This window comes from Macaca fascicularis, chromosome 7 (assembly GCF_037993035.2).
Source record: "Macaca fascicularis isolate 582-1 chromosome 7, T2T-MFA8v1.1".
In the NCBI taxonomy this organism is placed as follows: domain Eukaryota; kingdom Metazoa; phylum Chordata; class Mammalia; order Primates; family Cercopithecidae; genus Macaca; species Macaca fascicularis.
This window is the reverse complement of record NC_088381.1, coordinates 723,223-730,933: the sequence shown is the minus strand read 5'-3', so window position 1 is coordinate 730,933 and position 7,711 is coordinate 723,223.

Here is a 7,711-nt window from a genome sequence, read left to right as displayed (position 1 = left end):
GGAGTTCACGGGCTGCGGGCGGGGCCAACCGCAGGCTCCGGAAGGCGGGACTTCCGCCGCACGCACGCACGCGCGTTCTCCCGCGAGAGTGCGGTGGGCACCGCATCCGGCACCCGCGCTGTGAGCCACCGCCTGCCGAAACAGTCATTTTAAAAAAGGCTGGGTCCGGCATCCTGGCTCGTGCTTGTAGTCCCAGCACTTTGAGAGGCCAATGCGGGCGGATCACCTGAGGTCAGGCGTTCGAGACCAGGCTGGCCAACATGGTGAAACACCATCTCTACCAAAAATACAAAAATTAGCCGGGCGTGGTGGCGCACACCTGTAATCCCAGCTACTCCGGAGGCTGAGGTAGGAGAATCGCTTGAACCCGGGCGGCAGAGGTTGCAGTGAGCCGAGATAGCGCCACTGCACTCCAGCCTGGGCGATAGAGTGAGACTCCGTCTTAAAAAAAAAAAAAATTATCGATCTAGTTCTAAACCTCATTTTGAATCCACCATATTACTCTGAAATACATTCATCTTTCCTGTGGCTAAAACCATAAAGCCTAGCCAGTAACTCCCATTGCACTTAAGGAAATCCAATCTCCTTACTGTGGCCCCTGAACAGGCTGCCGCTGGCCTACCACGGTGCCTCTAGTTTGTGTAAAATGCATATGTCAACTTACAATAAATCATACAAGGCTTTTTTAGCTCTAAAAGGCTATTATTCACTAGTTGCTGTGTGAATCAGTATTTCTGGGTATAATTAGAAATTATTAGAGTTGATGCCCAAGACTCATCTCAACCAGCACGGGGGAGGCATCTGCTCCTTTTATGGTTAGTGACTCGGCCTCCTCCTGCTGGGCTCAGTCCTCAGGTGGGTCTGACTCAGCTCAGAGCTGTGCACCCCTCGTCCTCCTCCCCAACTTGCATGAGTGCTCTTTAGGATGGAGCTGAACATGGCCTTCTTTTTTTTTTTTTTTTTTTTTTTTTTTTTTTTTTTTGAGACGGAGTCTCGCTCTGTCACCCAGGCTGGAGTGCAGTGGCCGGATCTCAGCTCACTGCAAGCTCCGCCTCCCGGGTTCACGCCATTCTCCTGCCTCAGCCTCCCGAGTAGCTGGGACTACAGGCGCCCGCCACCTCGCCCGGCTAGTTTTTTTTGTATTTTTTAGTAGAGACGGGGTTTCACCGTGTTAACCAGGATGGTCTCGATCTCCTGACCTCGTGATCCGCCCGTCTCGGCCTCCCAAAGTGCTGGGATTACAGGCTTGAGCCACCGCGCCCGGCCTGAACATGGCCTTCTTGAAACCACTTGGCTCCACCACAGGCCCTGAGAACTGATTGGGTCACTCTGGTGGGCTCCCCAGCCCTAGCCAAGAAGGGTTTCTCTAGGGAGACTGGCCCTAACTCATGAAACCTGAAGCCCCAAAGATCCTGACCAGGGGGCTGCCTCCTCCAGGGAGGGGCCACTCGCCCCCACCCAGCTCCCTTCACAGAGACCCATCCGACAGAGCTGAGGAAAACCATGCCGCATAAATGAATAAATAAATAAATAACGATGCCGGGTACCTGTGGATTCTGTAATTCCTGAAAGAGGGCAGAGTGGCTGGCTCACAGCAAGCGCAGTAGCAGGTACTGCTCCCTGGCCAGGCTGTGCTCTGTCTCCTGGTTGGGAGCCCTAGGGGACAAGAAAAGCCAGAGGAGACCAGCTCGCCCAGAAGGCACCTCTCCACCCCTTCCCCAGAGTTTCTGGGACACAAAGCCCACCTGAGGGACATGTGCCTCCTTGGGAGTTGTACCAGGCCTCCTTCCTGATCTGGCCATGCAGTGGTTTTCAGTGCCAGAAATAGACGAATAGAAGAGGCCCTTTATTGGATGTCCTTCAGGAACATGCACACTTCTTTGGATCTCTCCAGCATTTTATCTCTGTTTAAAGTTAAATGCTGTGTTTTTTTTTTTTTTTTTTTTTTTTTTTTGAGACGGAGTCTCGCTCTGCCGCCCAGGCTGGAGTGCAGTGGCCGGATCTCAGCTCACTGCAAGCTCCGCCTCCCGGGTTCACGCAATTCTCCTGCCTCAGCCTCCCCAGTAGCTGGGACTACAGGCGCCCGCCACCGCGCCCGGCTAGTTTTTTGTATTTTTTAGTAGAGACGGGGTTTCACCGTGTTAGCCAGGATGGTCTCGATCTCCTGACCTCGTGATCCGCCCATCTCGGCCTCCCACAGTGCTGGGATTACAGGCTTGAGCCACCGCGCCCGGCCTAAAAGCTGTGTTATACCGAGTATTGGAAAAGATGTAGAAGTACAAGAACTGTCAAGCTGGCAGTAGCATAAAGTTGTATAAGCACATTGGAAACCTGTTTGGCAGTTTCTACTAAAGCTAAATATATGCCTACCTTCAGAAATTCCATCCTAAGCATGTACACAAGAGAAATGAATGCAAATGTCCACAAAAAGACATATAAGAATGTTTGTTGTCGGCCCTGGTGGCACACACCTGTAATCCCAGCACTTTCGGAGGCCGAGGCGGGCAGATCACGAGGTCAGGAGAAACCATCCTGGCTAACACAGTGAAAACCCGTCTCTACTAAAAATACAAAAAATTAGCCAGGCGTGGTGGCAGGCACCTATATTCCCAGCTACTTGGGAGGCTGAGGCAGGAGAATGGTGTAAACCTGGGAGGTGGAGCCTGCAGTGAGCCAAGATCCTGCCACTGCACTCCAGCCTGGGTGACAGAACAAGACTCCGTCTCAAAAAAAAAAAAAAAGTTCCTTGCCATTTTTATTCATAAGAGCCCCAAATGAAAACCACCAAAATGTCCATCAACAGGAGAGTGAATAAATGGTGATACATTCACATCATGGAATACTACACAGCCAAAAAAGAAAAACGAAGGGGTAGGAACATTCCACGACATGGGTGAACAGAGGGAGCCAGGTACGAGAGACACTGCACCATCCCACTGAGATGAAGCGCAGGAAGCAGAACTGATGACGATTGAAGTCCGAAGAGTAGTTTCCTTTGTGGGAAAGTGTAGATCAGGAAGGAGCCTTCTGGGGTACTAGAAATCTGCTGTATCTTGGTTGGGTGCAGTGGCTCATGCCTGTAATCCCAGCACTTCAGGAGGCCTAGGTGAGAGAGTCGCTTGAGCCCAGGAGTTAGAGACCAGCTTGGGCAACATAGCGAGATCCCATCTCTACAAAAAATTAAAAATTAGCATGGCACGCTGGTGTGCGCCTGTAGTCTCAGCTACTCAGGAGGCTGAGGCAGGAGGATTGCTTGAGCTCAAGAGTTTGAGGGTGCAGTGAGCTATGACTGTGCCAGTGCACTCCAGCCTGTAACTTCCGTGACTGAGCAAGACCAGTCGCAAAAAGAAAGGAAGGAAAGAAGGAAGGAAGAAAGGAAGGAAGGAAGAAAAAGAGAAAAAAGAAAAGAAAGGCTGAGCACAGTGTTTCACATCTGTAATCCCAGCACTTTGGGAGGCCAAGGCAGCTGGATCACTTGAGGCTGGGAGTTTGAGACCAGCTTGGACAACATGGCAAAACCAAAAATACAAAAATTAGTAATCCCAGCTACTCAGGAGGCTGAAGCATGAAAATCCCTTGAACTCGGCAGGCAGAGGTTGCAGTGAGCCAAGATCGCGTCACTGCACTCCAGTCTGGGTGACAGAGGCAGTGTCTGTTTCAAAAAAAAAAAGAAAAAGAAAATAAATCTGCTGTATCTTGACCTAGGTGAGGCTATCACATACATTGATATATATTGGAATATGTGTGTGTGTGTGTCTCAGCGTATATGCCAAGATGCACATTAACAAAGATTCTGGCCGGGCGCTGTGGGTCATGCCTCTGATCCAAGCTCTTTGAGAGGCTGAGGCAGGCGGATCACGAGGTCAGGAGTTTGAGACCAGCCTGCCCAATATGATGAAAGACCTCTACTAAAAATACAAAAATTAGCCAGGCATGGTGGTGTGCTCCTGTGATCCCAGCTACTCAGAGGCCTGAGGCAGAGGAATCGCTTGAACCCAGGAGGCTGGGGTGACAGTGAGATGAGATCAGGCCTCTGTACTCCAACCTGGGTGACAGAGTGAGCCTCTGTCTCAACAACAACAAAAAAATTCCATTCGTAAACACAGAATGATTGAATTATAAAAACCACCATTTTGGGCTGGGCGTGGTGGCTCACGCCTGTAATCCTGGGATGACACTTTGGGAGACTGAGGCAGGCGGATCACAAGGTGAGGAGATCGAGACCATCCTGGCTAACACAGTGAAACCCCGTCTCTACTAAAAATATAAAAAATTAGCTGGTCGTGGTGGCAGCGCCTGTAGTCCCAGCTACTCGGGAGGTTGAGGCAGGAGAATGGCGTGAACCCGGGAGGCGGAGCTTGCAGTGAGCTGAGATCGCACCACTGCACTGCAGCCTGGGGGACAGGGCAAGACTCTGTCTCAAGAAAATAAAAGTTAAAAATAACCATTTTGGCCAGGCACCATGGCTCACGCCTAAAATCCTGAGATGACACTTTGGGAGGCTGAGGAGGGTGGATCACAAAGTCAGGAGTTCGAGACCAGCCTGACCAATATGGTGAAACACTGTCTTTACTAAAAATACAAAAATTAGTCAGGTGTGGTGGCTGGCACCTGTAATCCCAGCTACTCAGGAGACTGAGCCAGGAGAATCGCTTGAACCCGGGAGGCAGAGGTTGCAGTGAGCTGAGATTGTGCCACTGCACTCCAGCCTGGGCGATAGAGCTAGACTTTGTCTTCCCCCTCCCAAAAAAAAAAAAGACTCTGGCTTGATACCTGAATGAATCCTATCTTATTTGCTCTCCAGAATCCGTGTAATGGAAAGTGACCCGTGAGAAACTGAACCCTGGAGAAATACGAACATTTCTGGATTCCGAATATTTGTTGGGCAGAGTCTTTAGTACCATTTCTCCTCCACCAACAAACCTGACTTCACCATGTTTCTTCCCTTTGCCTACAACCAGTTAACATCTCAATAACTTCTCTCCCTGAATAAAGGAATATGATAAGTTAAAATAGGCAGGTGATCTGCCTGCCTTGGTCTCCTAAACTGCTGGGATTACCGGCGTAAGCCACCTCGCCAGCCACCATACTTTCATTATGGATGTTCTCAAACATACATAAAGAAGAGAGAAAGCATACAATTCATATAACTTTACATACACTACCCACGTTAATCAATTAGCAACTTCCTGCTGATCCTTCAATTTTTAATCTTGCTAGGAAAGGCAGTCACGTGTGTGCAGTCTTTTGACCTTTGTTTGGCAGCATTAGAATAGGCCTTGGGTGGGCTGGGTGCGGTGGCTCATGCCTGTAATCCCAGCACTTTGGGAGGCCGAGACGGGCAGATCATGAGGTCAGGAGATCAAGACCATCCTGGCTAACACCGTGAAACCCCGTCTCTACTAAAAATACAAAAAAAATTAGCCGGGCGTGGTGGAGAATGGCATGAACCCAGGAGATGGAGATTGCAGTGAACTGAGATGGCGCCACCGCACTCCAACCTGGGCGACAGAGCGAGACTCCGTCTCAAAAAAATATAGAGAGAGAAAAGAAAAGAATAGGCCTTTGGTGGCCAGGTGCAGTGGCTCACGCCTGTAATCCCAGTACTTTGGGAAGCTGAGGCAGGTGGATCCCAAGGTCAAGAAATAGAGACCATCCTGGCCATCATGGTGAAACCCGGTCTCTACTAAAAATACAAAAATTAGCTGGGCGTGGTGGTGCATGCGTGTAGTCCCAGCTACATGGGAGGCTGAGGCAGGAGAATTGCTTGAACCTGGGAGGCAGAGGTTGCAGTGAGCCAAGATCACACCACTACACTCCAGCCTGGTGACAGAGTGGGACTCCCGTCTCAAAAAAAAAAAAAAAAAAAGAGCCCTTGCAACTTGGACTGGGTTTATTTCCCTGTGTGGTAACATCTTTCTCTGTTTCAGACTCAGTATTTCCTTCTTTGTTCTTCTAAAGCATGTGCTTTATGTGGTACTTGGCCAACCTCACTATTCCATCTTTCCTGGTGGGAAGGACACAGGATCTTTTGTCTACAGCACAGGACAGGTGCAACCCGAACACCACCCCGTGTTGGCTGAAGGTTGGACAAATGGCCAGGGGGACTGACACCCACTATTGAAGCTGATCTTGCCCTGCCTCTTCTCGATGTGAGTAAAGTGTTGTTCACCCTCTGTGTGAGCTGTGTCTTTCTTGGCGACCCTGACATCTGCAAACTATGCAGTGAGTTGACATTCTGAGACTGCGGCACCTGTGCTGCTGGTGCCAGTTTAGTTTTGTTTTTTTAGGCAGAGTCTCACTCTGTTGCCCAGGCTGAAGTGCAGTGGCATGATCTCGATCCCGGCTCACTGCAACCTCCGCCTCCCGGGTTCAAGCGATTCTCCTGCCTCAGCCTCCCGAGTAGTAGCTGGGACAACAGGCGCATGATGCCATGCCCGGCTACTTTTTTTTTTTTTTTTTCCAGTAGAGACAGCGTTTCACCGTGTTAGCCAGGATGGTCTCGATCTCCTGACCTTGTGATCCTCCCTCCTCGGCCCCCTCCAAAGTGCTGGGATTACAGGCATGAGCCACCGAGCCTGGCCAATGGCAGGCATTGTTATGCTTTTTTTTTTTTTTTGGACGGAGTCTCGCTCTGTCACCAGGCTGGAGTGCAGGAGTGCAGTGGCCTAATCTCAGCTCACTGCAACCTCTGCCTCCTGGGTTCAAGCAATTCTCCTGCCTCAGCCTCCCGAGTAGCTGGGATTACAGGCACGGGCCACAACGCCCAGCTAATTTTTGTATTTTTAGTAGAGATGGGGTTTCACCATGTTGGCCAGGATGGTCTCAATCTCCTCACCTTGTGATCCGCCCGCCTCGGCCTCCCAGAGTGCTGAGATTACAGGTGTGAGCCACCACGCCCAGCCATTTTTTTTTTTTTTTTTTTTTTAAAGAGAAGAGGTCTTACCATGTTGCTCGGGCTGGAGTGCAGTGGCTATTCATATGCATGAATATAGAACCCTACAGCCTAGCCTCAAAGGATCCCCCGCCTCAAGCAATCCTCCTGCCTCAGGCTCCCAAGTAGCTGGGACTATAGTGTGAGCCAGCACACCCAGCTATTATGCTATTTGCTATCCTCCTTTGGGTGGTAACAGGTGTCATCTGTTGGCACATCTATTTCCACACTTGCTCACACACTCACTTTTTCCCTTATGAGATTTTTAAAGGTGTAAATCCCCAACATAATCATTTAACCTATAAATCCTTTAGTAGTTATCTGTAATAAAAACATTAACATAACCACAATTTTATTATCATACCCAACAAAATCAACAATTATTCCTTAACATTATTTATACCCTATTTATGTTTAATTATTGTTGATTGCGGCCTCAGACATTAAAATAGAATAACATTTAATGCCAAAGACATTGGGACAATAACTACAATGTTTTAGAGAAAGAAAGTATGGCCTGAAGCAGGGAATGATGGCTCACACCTGTAATCCTAGAACTTTGGGAGGCCAAGGCAGGCGGATCACCTGAGGTCGGGAGTTCAAGACCAGCCTGACCAACATGGAGAAACCCATCTCTACTAAAAATACAAAATTAGCCAGGCATGGTGGCGCATTCCTGTAATCCCAGCTACTCAGAAGGCTGAGGCAGGAGAATCACTTAAACTCGGGAGGCAAAGGTTGCGGTGAGTTAAGATAGTGCCATTGCATTCCAGTCTG